This window comes from Pelobates fuscus, chromosome 5 (genome assembly GCF_036172605.1).
Source record: "Pelobates fuscus isolate aPelFus1 chromosome 5, aPelFus1.pri, whole genome shotgun sequence".
Lineage (NCBI taxonomy): Eukaryota > Metazoa > Chordata > Amphibia > Anura > Pelobatidae > Pelobates > Pelobates fuscus.
This window is the reverse complement of record NC_086321.1, coordinates 52,343,776-52,359,007: the sequence shown is the minus strand read 5'-3', so window position 1 is coordinate 52,359,007 and position 15,232 is coordinate 52,343,776.

Here is a 15,232-nt window from a genome sequence, read left to right as displayed (position 1 = left end):
TAAACTAAAGCCACACACTGTGTAGCAATCCACAGATCACAATCAGTGACACTAAAGAACATTGCAAATCAAATAATCTGTTTCTAACAAGATATAGAAAAAAAATTCACAGTGTGGACAAAAACAGTGCCCAATCAGCTTTGAATAGACATAAGACTGAACCAGGCAGGGCAAAACACTACAATAAAGGTCTATAGAAAACATTAAAACTACCATCAGTACCACCACATTTAGAAAAACTGCTTGCAATTTCCAAAGCACAATCTTTGGTAGTGTTATTGGTGGTGGTGATTGGTAGTGTTATTGGTGGTGGTGATGGGAACATTGACAATGGGTAATCTACTTGTGCCTATGGCAGCAGGTTCAACTAACATCTCAACTGTTGCTGTCGAATGAGATAATTTTACAGCAGATAGAGATGGACTTGGAGATGCAGGAAGCTAGTGCACACTAGTCGCCAGAGAAAATACTGTGCTGCTGCCTGTGTTCTTTACACTTTCCTCTTCTGATTACTCTGGCTCATCATATTCATTGTTGTGTAGCTCCTGGTCCAGAGGTACAAGTTCTAGGTCTGAAGTGGTGGGGGAAACCTAATTATTATCACCAGATTCATCATCTCCACCACAACCACCACCAAGATTTGACATTGAGGACAGTACATTGGTGTTCTGATGTATAGAACTCTGATGATCCCCACAAAACTTTAGTTGCTTCTTAGGGGACAGGAAGAGGGGATAACGCTTGAACTAACTGCATGGGTCAGCACATTGTCAATCAGTCTTCCATGTCGATGCTGTGCATCATCCCCGTGTCGATATTGATATCATTCACGCACCTAAAGTAATGCTGAGCATCATTTAGGTATTTATAAGATTGAGGAAAGCTCCGAATGGCAACTTATTTATATGCCCCAAGGCATGCATTATTTTTCAATGATGCACCAATTTGTGTTGATTAAAGAATGCAATGGGTACCTAATGGAATCATTATTAAAGCAGGCATGTTAAAAGCAACCTATTAGGCCATATTAACCACATCCCTTTGCCATGCCATGATTTCTGTATACCAGACAGTGCGTTCCTTCTTTTATTGATTCTTCTGGCTCTTGACTCAGGATTGTTTAAATACTACTGTATTCCTAACTTTTGATTATCACCCGAATATGGGCACTTCTGTAACCCCAGTCTATTTATGTTTACCCTTTGTCTGCTTGCAAACATTCTGTGTATCTGTATCCAGCACTAGCTCAGCCACTCTAAGGACCAGTAAGCACTTGTATCCTGTGTATACCTCAGTTTGCACTTTGGACTTAGTTTACTCATAACACTGTGGTATAAGGAACAACAGTATCTGTGGAAGCAGCAACACAAGTTGTTGCAGCATGAAAAGGATGGTAAAAAACAATTGCTGGGGGGCGGGGCTGGGCCGCCGAGCTGAGCGGTCGCAGGACAGCTCAGCTCCTGCAAACAGGGTCACAAATAGCCTACAAATCAAAACTTTCGGGGAGAATTACCGGCAAATTACTGCGACCCTCGATGAAACCGGGCTACCTGAGCTGAGGAGAGGCTTGCTCTCGAAGTTTTAGTCCCTCGGAGGCTGGGGCCCGCTGCAACAGGCGGGACCTATGCTGGTGGTGAGTGAAGCGGATGGCCGCCGCAATGCTATCCTGCCCGACGGAGCCCGACAAGCGTGAGAAGCCTGCGGACCCGGTCCTGTTCCCCCCCACTGGACCGGGGGGGTGATCCCGGTCCAAGCTAAGCCAAGCCGGGCTAAACAGCTCTCTGAGAAACCGCCGACATGTAGCCTGAGACCCGCACACAAGATGGCGGGGACCATGTGCGGAGTACATGCAACCTCGAGCACAGGCCTACCAGCAGCCATCACTTACTCCTGCACACGGGGTAATACCAAACAGAGGCCCTCACACCCGGAGATACCCCTGGCATCTGCCGCACACCAACTACCACACCTGTGGATATCGCTGTCGAGGGACCCGCTCACTCTTCATCTGAGCTGGGTGCTCACAGGGAGACCCCCCCCCACAGCCTGCCATACACCCAGGGAGAAGCTTGGGATCCGGCGGAACCCTGGGCCCACGGACCTGATGATGGGCCCAATGGCAAAGGGCGCGAGCACCTACACAGGCCTCAGGCCGAAGACAAGCGGCCCTCGAACACAGAGAAGCCACCACAGGGAACATGGCGTTGCAACACCCGCCCACAGCGACCGCCAGAGGAACCGGGGCGCAGTAAATCCAGACCCCAGCGGCGACCGAGCTTGTGGCAAGAAGACGCAGGCCTGCATACCAGACTAGGCCTAGGGAGGCACCCTCACCATCACCTGCAATGCGGCGAGCTACAGTAGCCCAGCAACGGACACGCACCACACACACGCCTGCGGGCTGGCACCGAAAACCTGCAAGCCAGGAACCGGCATGGGCCGAAGGGGACTGGTTTGTGGACACATAATACCTTTTCCTTTTATCTTTCACTGCAAGGACTCTCTCCAGTTCACGCACTGGTTAGCCAGAATATGCCATCCCTCACTGGTATTGAAAGGGATATTATAAAGAAGCCTACTACCACTTATGTCTCCCTACTTACTGCATGGTATACTATTGTCTATGTTGAAGTGTTGCTGTTGCTAGCTAGACTAACGTGATCTCATATATTTGCATGTCTCTAACTCAAATGTAACCCTACCATTTTAATTTTACCCTGTCTCCCACTACCAAGCATGTACAGCTCTGACTTAGTGGCAGTTCAGAAAGCAGATTATCTGCTAATCGCATTTTGTCATACCGGCTAACCGAACAAGCATGATTAGATAGGCATGCGGTTATAAGCGACTGCCAAGTCATATATATAACGCATAAGCCTTGATTCTTCTGACATATAACTGTCTTAACTCATACGAGGTTCCGCCTCTGGCTCTTCACATTATTATTCTTCTACCTTGACCTCGCATACTACTTATTAACTATATGCCTAAGTTTTGCATAGTCCACGGTTGCTCTCTAATAGTCTATCAGAATAGGCATTGACACTAACTACAACACGCTTTTGTTACACGACACATTAACACAATTAAAAAATGAAGCATCATCACTCAGGAAATGTAATCTTTCAAGCTAACAATGTACTTACCCTTTAATGTAATCCGTTTTTGCATTTCCCTCTCTTTGTTTCTGTACCCCATCTAATATGCTTCAATAAAAGAAAGATTGACAAAAAAAAACAAAAAAAAACACAATTGCTTTTTGGGCATTGAATTGGACATAGATGATATACTGATAATCTCACTATCCTAAGGCTAAACACTACTAATAGGGCTGGTGGAAGGGGTGGTGATGGAGTCAGCAGTGGCATAAGTGTCAACAGTCCTCATAGTCAAGTTCTTCAGTCTATCAGATGTCATGGCACTACTGCTGTTGGTGGATTGGGGAACAGGACCCTTTCCCCTACCCTCCCTAAATTTTGGCTTGGAAGTTGTATGTAACATTGTTGATAGCAAGTTTTATTTTCTTATTACAGTAAATTAGGTATGCAAATTATTGTGTATTGTGTAAACTAACACAAATTGATTCAGCAAAAATAGGTAAATGTTTTGTGAAATGAGTTAGTGCTTTTGTTGTTTTTACTGTTTATTGTGTATGGTACAGTGTGGGTAGCAGCATGTGTAGTAGTGTGTATGTAACCATTTGTGTGGATAAAAGTGTGTGTAGTAGCAATATGTGCAGCAGTAATGTTTGTGGACAGTGTGGGTAGCAGAATGTGTGTGCCATAGCCGATTCTTAAGGTGCTCTATAAATAGGCGGGGTGTGCAGTGGCGTCTGCGCTCCCTCTCCCCCGGATTCACTCTGGCACACATACTGCTACCCACACTGTCCACAAACACATTACTGCTGCACATATTAAGGAGATGGATTTCTATTGATATTTCTGAAACATTTACTTCTCAAGGATGCCAAGGTCCCATAAATATCAAAGTACATTTTACCGGACGTGTAGAAGCTTCCTGGGTTTCTATGGCAGAGGTATCAGCAGAGGTTACACGGTCTATCCACTGGATCTTCATCAAACACTATAAGCTTGATTTGGCTTCCTTCTCTGAGTCTCATTTTGGGAGAAGCATTTTGGCATCAGTAGCCTTAAGCAAAATAAATAAATAATATATTTTAGAACCTGTGTTGCTTTTATGTCCCAGAAAACCAGGTTTACAAAACTGAATCCAATAGTCTATGGGCAATGGACCGTCATTACAATACTAGTTCCTATACCAACTGAAAAAGCATTTGATAAACAATTGAGTTTATTTTTTCATACTGCAGAAATTCTTTGCTATTATTTTAATAAATTCAAAATGTGAGACTAGCACTGCAAAGAACAAATAATATGTTTTTAGGCTACCAATATGGCACCTGTCATTATATGTGGAATCAAATGTTAGTTCTGTCTAAATCTGTTTACAGAATTTTCGACTGAATCCATGACTACAAATGTGACCCAATTTTCTTAACTGCTCCTAGGAATTTGGCTAGCAGAGAATCCAGCCATGATAATTGCACTCTATTATAGTTCCATCTAACCTCAAATTACTAGTTTCTGTTGAAACTCTGGTACAATTGAAACTGATGCTGGGGAATGAGCCTTTCTGTATTTATTAAACACTTCCCTAGTCTGCATGCTATGCAGTTAAATGTTTGCAAAATAATTTAGTTTTTACAATAGCTGTGAAATTTAATGGTTTTATATGTAGTTGGAAATTATGTTTCCCCCTAAAATAAATTATATGAACTCATATAATGAATAGACTTTTCCTCCTCTAGACTTTCATAGTAAACAGCACTAAATGTATTACCTAAAGTAGATACAATGGAATATCACTAAATAGCACAACTGGTAACATACCAGATATATATTGCCTGTATATTCTACAGTATACACTAATATAACCTAATTTTTATTTTTAAATTCCACTGTATCTAGCAATACTTACAGTATAAGTAGTGCTATGTAGGGTTTTCGTAAATCAAGTATCTCTTGTGGTTTTCATGGGTTTTACGACACACTGCAGTAGAGGTACAGAATAAATTGAATAGACTCAAGGAGATTTGTAAACTAGGAAGAATTAATTTGATGAAAACTGTGAATTTAGGGACCTTATTACAACTTGCTAAACTTGCTGCTTGCAGTTAAAATTCTATGTTTGTCTGGTCCCAGAGTCACTCCTTTTCAGACTTGCCATTATTAATTAGAATAGTGTTAGTTATGCTTGGTGAATTCACTTTAGCACAATTCTATTGAACACAGTTTTACTAGTATAATAAACAGCATAACTAATATCAGTGTTACAAAAACACAGCAAGTCATTGTCATTTAGACCAGGGAGTCATATAACCATGTAGATAACCATGTAGTGTATAGGGTTAAACTGTCGTTCATTTTATTTAACTATATACACTTGTAGACTGCCATGACGCCACGAGGCTGCAGGCAGGTGATGCTCATGGTCATCCCTGACGTCACTTCCGACAACTACAGGCTACAGGATTAAAGGATAAAAATTGCGCCAAATTTGGCCAATGATTCACACCATTTCCCCAGCTGCACTTTATTATCAACACTACAGACTTTTTCAGGATTATGCTATTGGACAATCAAACATGTGACTAAAGGGGGAAGGACTAAAGGACATATAAAAATCAAAGATTCACAGGACTAGACCCACAGCTGACTGAGGAAGCTCTACAGGAGTGAAACACGTTTTGGCAACTTCAGGACTATTATCTATATATTTTTTATTTCACTATATGTTATTACTGTACAAATAAATAAATGTTAAATATATTTTAAGAAGTCCTCGGGAGCCTATCGAATCTACATTGGGGCAGTGCCATCCCCTCACAAATTGGCACCAAGCCATTACAACTCAGAGCCGGGATTACAAGGCTCTGAAAAAGGTGAGCATTTGACCTATTTCACCTTTTATACCACTTCAGACTGCACACTGGTCCTTCTCTTTTTATATGCTGCTTCAAATGCATATATGCTATATTATGGAGTCAGTATTTATACATAGGCTCCCTTAAATGTGAGTGTTCGTATTACACCACCATTTTACCTCACTGTTGTTTACGTACCATCTGCACTATATTGTATTTTTTATTCTCTCTTACATATATTACCTACCACGGTTGTTATTAAACCACGCAGGGAAAGTTTACGTTGTCCATAATTCAGCGCTCCACTTATAGGTGTAGGTTTTTCACTTACACCACTTTACAACTTTTTAACTTTTTGGGTGTGGAGAAGAGGATATTTCCACACAAGTGTTTAGAGCTGCTACCATTTATATTTTGACTTTAGAACCTTGTTTGAACACACACTCCTGCCAAAAGGAGGTACACTTCACTTGCCAGACACACTTGTTTTATATGATATCAACAAATAGTACACCAGGAATGATAATTCAGTTCTGGGTCTGGGGTCAGGCACCAGCTATATATGCTTGTATCATCAGCAGCGAGAATACAATTTCATGGACTTAGTGTTAATTAGGTGGTGATGAAAATAGCAGAGCAAAGAAAATAAATGACACCCAGGGGCGGGCTGGGCCGGGGGGCAGGGAGGCAATTGCCCCCCAGGCCGCCCGAAATTCTTTTAGGACCAGCCGCGGCGGGCCGGCCCTTTAAATTCTGCAGCCGCCAAGCGCTCTGTAAAGAGCGCTCAGACGGCTGCAGCTGCTTCTCCCTCCCTCCCCTGCCCTGTAGGTGGCCGAGCTGAACTCCGGTCCGCGGTCCCGGCCGGAGTGATGGGAAGGTGCACACTGAGTGTGCACTTCCTGTCAGTCCGGCCGGGTACAGGAAACAGAAACTCCTGTTCCGCGCGGAACAGGAGTTTCTGTTTCCTGTACCCGGCCGGACTGACAGGAAGGTGCACACTGAGCACCTTCCTATCACTCCGGCCGGGACCGCGGACTGGAGTGCAGCTCGGCCACCTACAGGGGAGGGGGTAAGAAGAAGGGGGGGGAGAGAGTAAGAAGAGGGGGGGAGAGTAAGAAGTGGGGGAGAGAGTAAGAAGAGGGGTGAGAGTAAGAAGAGGGGGGAGAGTAAGAAGAGGGGGGAGAGTAAGAAGAGGGGGGAGAGTAAAAAGAGGGGGGCGAGTAAGAAGAGGGGAGGGGGGGAGTAAGCAGAGGGGGAGAGTATGCAGAGGGGGGAGAGTAAGAAGAGGGGAGGGGGGAGAGTAAGAAGAGGGGAGGGGGGAGTAAGAAGAGGGGAGGGGGGAGTAAGAAGAGGGGAGGGGGGAGTAAGAAGAGGGGAGGGGGGAGAGTACAAAGAGGGGAGGGGGGGAGAGTAAGAAGAGGGGAGGGGGAGAGTAAGCAGAGGGGGAGAGTAAGACGAGGGGAGGGGGTAGAGTAAGAAGAGGGGAGGGGGAGAGTAAGAAGAGGGGAGGGGGGGAGTAAGAAGAGGGGAGGGGGGGAGTAAGAAGAGGGGAGGGGGGGAGTAAGAAGAGGGGAGGGGGGGAGTAAGAAGAGGGGAGGGAGGGGAGAGTAAAAAGAGGGGAGGGAGGGGAGAGTAAAAAGAGGGGAGGGGGGAGTAAGAAGAGGGGAGGGGGGGAGTAAGAAGAGGGGAGGGGGGGAGTAAGAAGAGGGGAGTGGGGAGAGTACAAAGAGGGGAGGGGGGGAGAGTAAGAAGAGGGGAGGGGGGAGACTAAGAAGAGGGGAGGGGGGAGAGTAAGCAGAGGGGGAGAGTAAGAAGAGGGGAGGGGGAGAGTAAGAAGAGGGGAGGGGGAGAGGAAGAAGAGGGGAGGGGGAGAGTAAGAAGAGGGGAGGGGGAGAGTAAGAAGAGGGGAGGGGGAGAGTAAGAAGAGGGGAGGGGGGAGAGTAAGCAGAGGGGGGGAGAGTAAGAAGAGGGGAGGGGGAGAGTAAAAAGAGGGGAGGGGGGGAGTAAGAAGAGGGGAGGGGGGGAGTAAGAAGAGGGGAGGGGGGAGAGTACAAAGAGGGGAGGGGGGGAGAGTAAGAAGAGGGGAGGGGGGAGACTAAGAAGAGGGGAGGGGGGAGAGTAAGCAGAGGGGGAGAGTAAGAAGAGGGGAGGGGGAGAGTAAGAAGAGGGGAGGGGGAGAGTAAGAAGAGGGGAGGGGGAGAGTAAGAAGAGGGGAGGGGGAGAGTAAGAAGAGGGGAGGGGGAGAGTAAGAAGAGGGGAGGGGGGAGAGTAAGCAGAGGGGGGAGAGTAAGCAGAGGGGGGGAGAGTAAGAAGAGGGGAGGGGGAGAGTAAAAAGAGGGGAGGGGGGAGAGTAAGAAGAGGGTAGGGGGAGAGTAAGAAGAGGGGAGAAGGGGAGAGTAAGAAGAGGGGAGGGGGGAGAGAGTAAGAAGAGGGAGGGGGAAGAGTAAGAAGAGGGAGGGGGAAGAGTAAGAAGAGGGAGGGGGGAGAGTAAGAAGAGGGAGGGGGGAGAGTAAGAAGAGGGGAGGGGCGGAGAGTAAGAAGAGGGGAGGGGGGAGAGTAAGAAGAAGGGGGGAGTAAGAAGAAGGGGGGAGTAAGAAGAGGGGGGAGTAAGAAGAGGGGGGAGTAAGAAGAGGGGGGAGCAAGAGGGGAGGGGGGAGTAAGAAGAGGGAAGAGAGGGAGTAAGAAGAGGGAAGAGAGGGAGTAGGAAGAGGGGAGGGGAGATAATAAGAGGGGGGGAGTAAGAAGGAGGGGAGATAAGAAAAAGAGGGGGTAAGAAAAAGAAGGGGGGAGTAAGAACAAGGAGTTTCTGTTTCCTGTACCCGGTCGGACTGACAGGAAGGTGCACACTGAGCACCTTCCTATCACTCCGGCCGGGACCGCGGACTGGAGTGCAGCTCGGCCACCTACAGGGGAGGGGGTAAGAAGAAGGGGGGGGAGAGAGTAAGAAGAGGGGGGGAGAGAGTAAGAAGAGGGGGGAGAGAGTAAGAAGAAGGGGGGTGAGAGAGTAAGAAGAGGGGGGGAGAGTAAGAAGAGGGGGGGAGAGTAAGAAGAGGGGGGGGAGTAAAAAGAGGGGAGGGGGGAGTATGAAGAGGGGAGGGGGGAGTATGAAGAGGGGAGGGGGGAGTAAGCAGAGGGGGGGAGAGTAAGCAGAGGGGGGGGAGAGTAAGAAGAGGGGGGGAGAGTAAGAAGAGGGGAGGGGGAGAGTAAGAAGAGGGGAGGGGGAGAGTAAGAAGAGGGGAGGGGGGAGTAAGAAGAGGGGAGGGGGGAGTAAGAAGAGGGGAGGGGGAGAGTACAAATAGGGGAGGGGGAGAGTAAGAAGAGGGGAGGGGGGAGAGTAAGCAGAGGGGAGGGGTTAGAGTAAGAAGATGGGAGGGGGAGAGTAAGAAGAGGGGAGGGGGGAGAGTAAGGAGAGGGGAGGGGGAGAGTAAGAAGAGGGGAGGGGGGAGAGTAAAAAGAGGGGAGGGGCGAGAGTAAAAAGAGGGGAGGGGGCGAGAGTAAAAAGAGGGGAGGGGGCGAGAGTAAAAAGAGGGGAGGGGGGGGAGTAAGAAGAGGGGAGGGGGGACAGTACACAAAGGGGAGGGGGGAAGAGTAAGAAGATGGGAGGGGGGAGAGTAAGCAGAGGGGAGGGGGGGAGAGTAAGCAGAGGGGAGGGGGGAGAGTAAGAAGAGGGGAGGGGGAGAGTAAGCAGAGGGGGGAGAGTAAGAAGAGGGGGGGGGGAGAGTAAGAAGAGGGGAGGGGGAGAGAGTAAGAAGAGGGGAGGGGGAGAGAGTAAGAAGAGGGGAGGGGAGAGAGTAAGAAGAGGGGAGGTGGGAGAGTAAGAAGAGGGAGGGGGAGAGTAAGAAGAGGGAGGGGGGAGAGTAAGAAGAGGGAGGGGGAGAGTAAGAAGAGGGGAGGGGCGGAGAGTAAGAAGAGGGGAGGGGGGAGAGTAAGAAGAAGGGGGGAGTAAGAAGAGGGGAGGGGGGAGTAAGAAGAGGGGAGGGGGGAGTAAGAAGAGGGGGGAGTAAGAGGGGAGGGGGGAGTAAGAAGAGGGAAGAGAGGGAGTAAGAAGAGGGAAGAGAGGGAGTAGGAAGAGGGGAGAGGGGATAATAAGGGGGGAGTAAGAAGGAGGGGAGATAAGACAAATAGGGGGGTAAGAAGAAGAAGGGGGAGTAAGAACAAGAGTGGGGAGTAATTAGAAGAAGGGGGTAAGAAGAAGAGGGGGTAAGAAGAAGAAGGGGGTAAGAAGAAGAGGGGGGAGTAAGATGAAGAGGGGGGTAAGAAGAAGAAGGGGGTAAGAAGAAGAAGAAGGAAGGGGTAAGAAGAAGAAGGGGGGTAAGAAGAAGAATGGGGTAAGAAGAAGAATGGGGTAAGAAGAAGAAGGAAGGGGTAAGAAGAAGAAGGAAGGGGTAAGAAGAAGAAGGAAGGGGTAAGAAGAAGAAGGAAGGGGTAAGAAGAAGAAGGAGGGGTAAGAAGAAGAAGAGGGGGTAAGAAGAAGTAGGAGGGTTAAGAAGAAGAAGGGGGTAAGAAGAAGGGGGGAGTAATAAGAATAAGGGGGTAAGAAGAACAAGGGGGGGAGTAAGAAGAACACAGGGAGGAGGGGGGGTAAGAAGAACACAGGGGGGTGAGAACACACAGAGGGAGGAGTGAGAAGAACACAGGGAGGGTGGAGGGGGGGTGAGAAGAGCACAGGGAGGGTGGGTGAGTGTGAGAAGAGACCGCTAGGGGAGGGTGGGGGAGAGGAGAGACCACTAAGGGGCAGGGGAGAGCTCTAAGGGACAGAAGGGACAGCTCTATAGGACAGGGGGCAAGACAAGAGCTCTTTAACACTACGCGCACACACACACACACACAATGCATCCCTATACATACACAGAAACACACAATGCACCCCTATACATACACAGAAACACACAATGCATCCCTATACATACACAGAAACAGAACATGCTTCCCTTACACACAGAGAAACACACAATGCATCCATTACACACACACACACACACACACACAATGCAACCCTTACACACAAAGACAATGCATCATTTGCACACATACACAGAAACATACAATGCAAACCCTTACACACACATGCAAACACACACACTGTTTTCTTACATACACACAGAAACACAATGCATCTCTTACACTCAATGCACACACATACAGACACACATCTTGCATCCCTTATGCATACAAACACAGATTCACACAATGCATCCCTCACACACAACCAGAAACACATAATACATCCCTCATACACAAATACACACTGCTTCCACTACACACAAACACACTGCATCACCTGCACAAACTGGTATCCCTATACACTACATACCATAAGCACACATATTAGATAACACATAACACATCCCCTACACACTCCACTCCCTGTGAGCGAGCTCATGGGTGGGTGGAACATATAAGTGGACTTATGAGTGGGCCTTATGGGCATACTCACCGTCAGGCACTGGGGCCCAGACCTTGAGCTGTGTAAGAGGCCCCCCCAAAAATTGAGCTGCTTCCAATTCTCCCAGAACGTTGAATTTTGTGACCACAGTTGCAAACAGCCTCCAGAGGTCCTGTTCTACACCAGACCAGTGGAGCCAAACTGCAGCCCATCATCATCCTCATCTAATTGTAAGTAGGCAATCTAGTATATTATTAGTGACACTAATCTATAATTTACCTCACATTAAAGGGACACTATAGCTTAATGAAGTGGTTCTGGTGTCTATAGCTGGTCCCTGCAGGCTTTTTAATGTAAACACACACTGTGTGCAGCACTGGCGTTAGTTCATATGGCAGATCATATGGGTGGGGCATTGTGATGTCACATGGGGGGGGGCGGCAAATTTATATTTTGTCTAGGGCGGCAAAAATCCTTGCACCGGCTCTGATCCTGGGCAGGTGCACCAGTCTACTGGTGACCCACAGGAGGGGAGTGCACTGATTGCACTGCACTCTCCTCCTGCCCAGACCCGTCTTGACCGCAGTGCAAGTGCCCTCTGCCCCTAATTTACAGTGGCTCACACTCACAACAAGCAGTGCCTGGAGCCCTTCCACATCAGTGTGTGTCAGCAGGGCCAGCCGTTGGGGTGGGCAAGCTGTGCGGTCACGCAGGGTGCCATGACAACAGAGGCGCCCGGCGGCCAACACAGCTCACAAGTTGGGTACACCAGCATATTTAATTTAAACGATTCGCTGGTGGTCCACTGGTGCGCACCAGCAGTAGGTGCAGTCAGATCATATCCTCTCCCTCGTGGTTCCGGCGCTCAGTTAGTGAGTCAGAGCACAGGCTCAGAGATTCTCAGCCTGTGCTCTGACAACATTGAAAGTCAGAGCCGTGAAGGAGCGGGTATGGCAAAGAGCGACTGATTAGCATAACATCAATATCCGTTATAAAACCAGAAAAAGGTGGGCATGGATGGTGAACTGATTTGGTGGCGCAATGGGCCATGTTACGACACTCACCGCCTGGGGAATGAAGCCGCCGTTTAGTCGATAATCCCCTTTCTCCAGAAATGCAATTCCAGTATAACCGATCCTAAAACTCCCGAACGGAGCATACAAATGCGGTAACTCCCGATCAGCAATCCATCCGAAATCCTTCCACAGCTAGAAATAAACGAAAACGCTGTCCCAATAGTCAATCCCTCCACAAACGAGACAAAGCTCAGTTTTGAAGGTCAAGCAGTAATATGTTTAATGGGGGCTTCCTGCCCAGTATTTATGCAGGTCTCCACCAGGTAGACACTCCCCTAGGGGACCTGGTGGAAGACTGTAAAACATTTGAGACAGTAGCCAATCACAGTGGCTATAACACAAGCCCTTCCCATTTTACCCATAATACTTTTTTTCCTATCCCGGAGATAATTAGAGAGAAACCTAATTAACTCCGAGGATAGGAACCATCGCCATTTTAAAATCAAACACAAAAAAATGCAATAAAATACATAAAATCAAAAGTACCGAATATATAGTGTTCGTGCAACGTATCCCCAGATAGCCTGGATCTGAGGGCATATTCCTACCGAATAGCGCTCAGGTCCGATGTACACAGTCCAATCGCCATGGAGTCAAAGTCTCTCATAAGTCCTTCGGTATACGAATGACTCCATGGGACGGCTATCTGGGTAAGTTCATACGGATGAAAGAAACTCCCGAACGGAACAGTGTTCGTATGCCTCCAAGGGAATAGAAGGGGAGACGGCCGTCTCTAGCGGTGTTCGGTAGATAAAGAGTCCGTTTTTAGATCCATGGGCTTTGCACCGAACACCGCTGATTCGCCTCGTGTCCAAAATGGCCGCTGCCTCGTGTTCGGCATACGAACGACGACCACCCGTACAGATGGAATGGAGAGGTGTTTGCGGTTAACCACAACGTTCTAATTTGTGGTCAAGGTGTTAATGAGCCGCACACTCCTCTCCTGGGTGGCGGATGTTCGGTAGTTTCAATCGGTACTTTAGAAAACGTACGAACAAAAGCATACGGACAGGAAATCCATGAATCCAATGCAAACAGACGAACCAGCAATACAGGTCTATGCAGCAGGGTTCGTCACAGGCCACTTGACTGGTTTTGCCCCCCAGGCCTAAGGCTGCCAGCCCTCCCCTGATGACACCCTGAAGTTAGAAACGTCTGTTAGTTATTATCACAGTTCGCCTACTCAGTCATGAGTGTAAGTCACCACTTAGGAGGAGGTGAAAAGCTTTAGCTGTAAACAGCAAAGCACTTTAAAGGGACAGTGCAGATCACAAAAGCACTTCAGCTTGCTTTATGTGTGAAGAGTGTGGCCTCTTTTTATTCATTTTAAAAAATTTCCAGATTTCTATGGAGCTTCACATTTTTAGAATGGTTACACTGCCCAGTCTGTTGATCAGACCAACCAGTCCTGTTACTTTCTGGTTTGGTTAGCTCCATGGAGCTAAATGTAAGAGGCAGGTAATTGCTCAGATCACCTGCCCTGCAAAGTCTTCTCATTGAGCTACATTAGGAAGTTTGTGATTGGACAGCTACAGGAAGTCTACATGGTTAGAAGGGTAGGGCTTGTAAAGGCTGCAGACGAGAACTGCAAGCTGTTTTTTATATACCCCCGATGAAAAATGCATTATTAAATATATACTTCATTCCATTGGGGTGTATCTATTAAACAGTAATTTATATTTTATTTGGATGTGGGCAGTGGGGTGTCCCTTGAAATGTTTGTGGCCCCAAATTATTATAGAGTGTGTAGGGAAATGCACTCACTCCCATCAATCTGAGCCAGGGTGCTTTGCTGTGCCAGAACCAAACACCAGATTGCCAAATTTGTAAAGAAATAAAGGTACAGGCACTCCTTGGTTCAAAAAAAAATATTATAAATAGGCTTGATAAAGACCTTTATGGTCGAAACATTGCTGTGGTTCCATTAAAGTGCCTATTTTTTTGAACCAAAGAGTGCCTGTGGCCCCATTTGACACATTTTAAAATAATAAGTAAACAAAAAACTTATAGTATCCTTGTTACTCATGTAACTACCTATGAAATACAAGCTCTCCGCCATCTAAATCAGCTACATGACAAGTGGGGTTGCCAGATTAGTGGGGTTGCAAGATCCCCAAAATTAACAAGATGAGCAAGGTCATTTACGTCCCTCTTACTGAAGGGACATAACAAATAGGGTAGAGATGAGGATAATGGTAGTAAAATTAGAGACTATGGATTCCAATAAAACAGACCAGAAATGAAAGGCCTGGTGATTCCCAGTCTTGATACCTATAGATACATTATGTACACAGACCCTCTGGCCTTAACCCCTTCAGGACGGAGTCAATAGTGCACGTTCTGATCAAAACAAAACGTAAACAAAAACTAGAATTTGCGCTACATGTCTGTTCAACCGTAGTTCCCCTCTTTCAAATTATATGCACCCACACTTATTATATATCATTTTGTTCAGGAGAAACAGGGCTTTAATTTACCATTAACTATTCATATATGGAACATAATTCATTATGAATAAAAATTTAAAAAAATGTGAGAAAATAAGATTTTTTTTACAATTTGTATTTCCGTCTGACATTTTAGCTGTGAATGCCATAATACTGTTAGGTTTTACTGCACAAAAATGCACATATTTGTAATCAGCGATGTCTCACGAGTACAACAGTATCCCCCATTAACAGGTTTTAGGGTGTTTTGGAAAGTTACAGATTGGCAATGTTACCTTTGAGACGGTGTGATAGCCCAGCAATGAGAATTACCCCCATAATGGCATACCATTTTAAAAAGTAGACAACCAAAGGTATTGAAAGTGGGGTATGTTTAGTC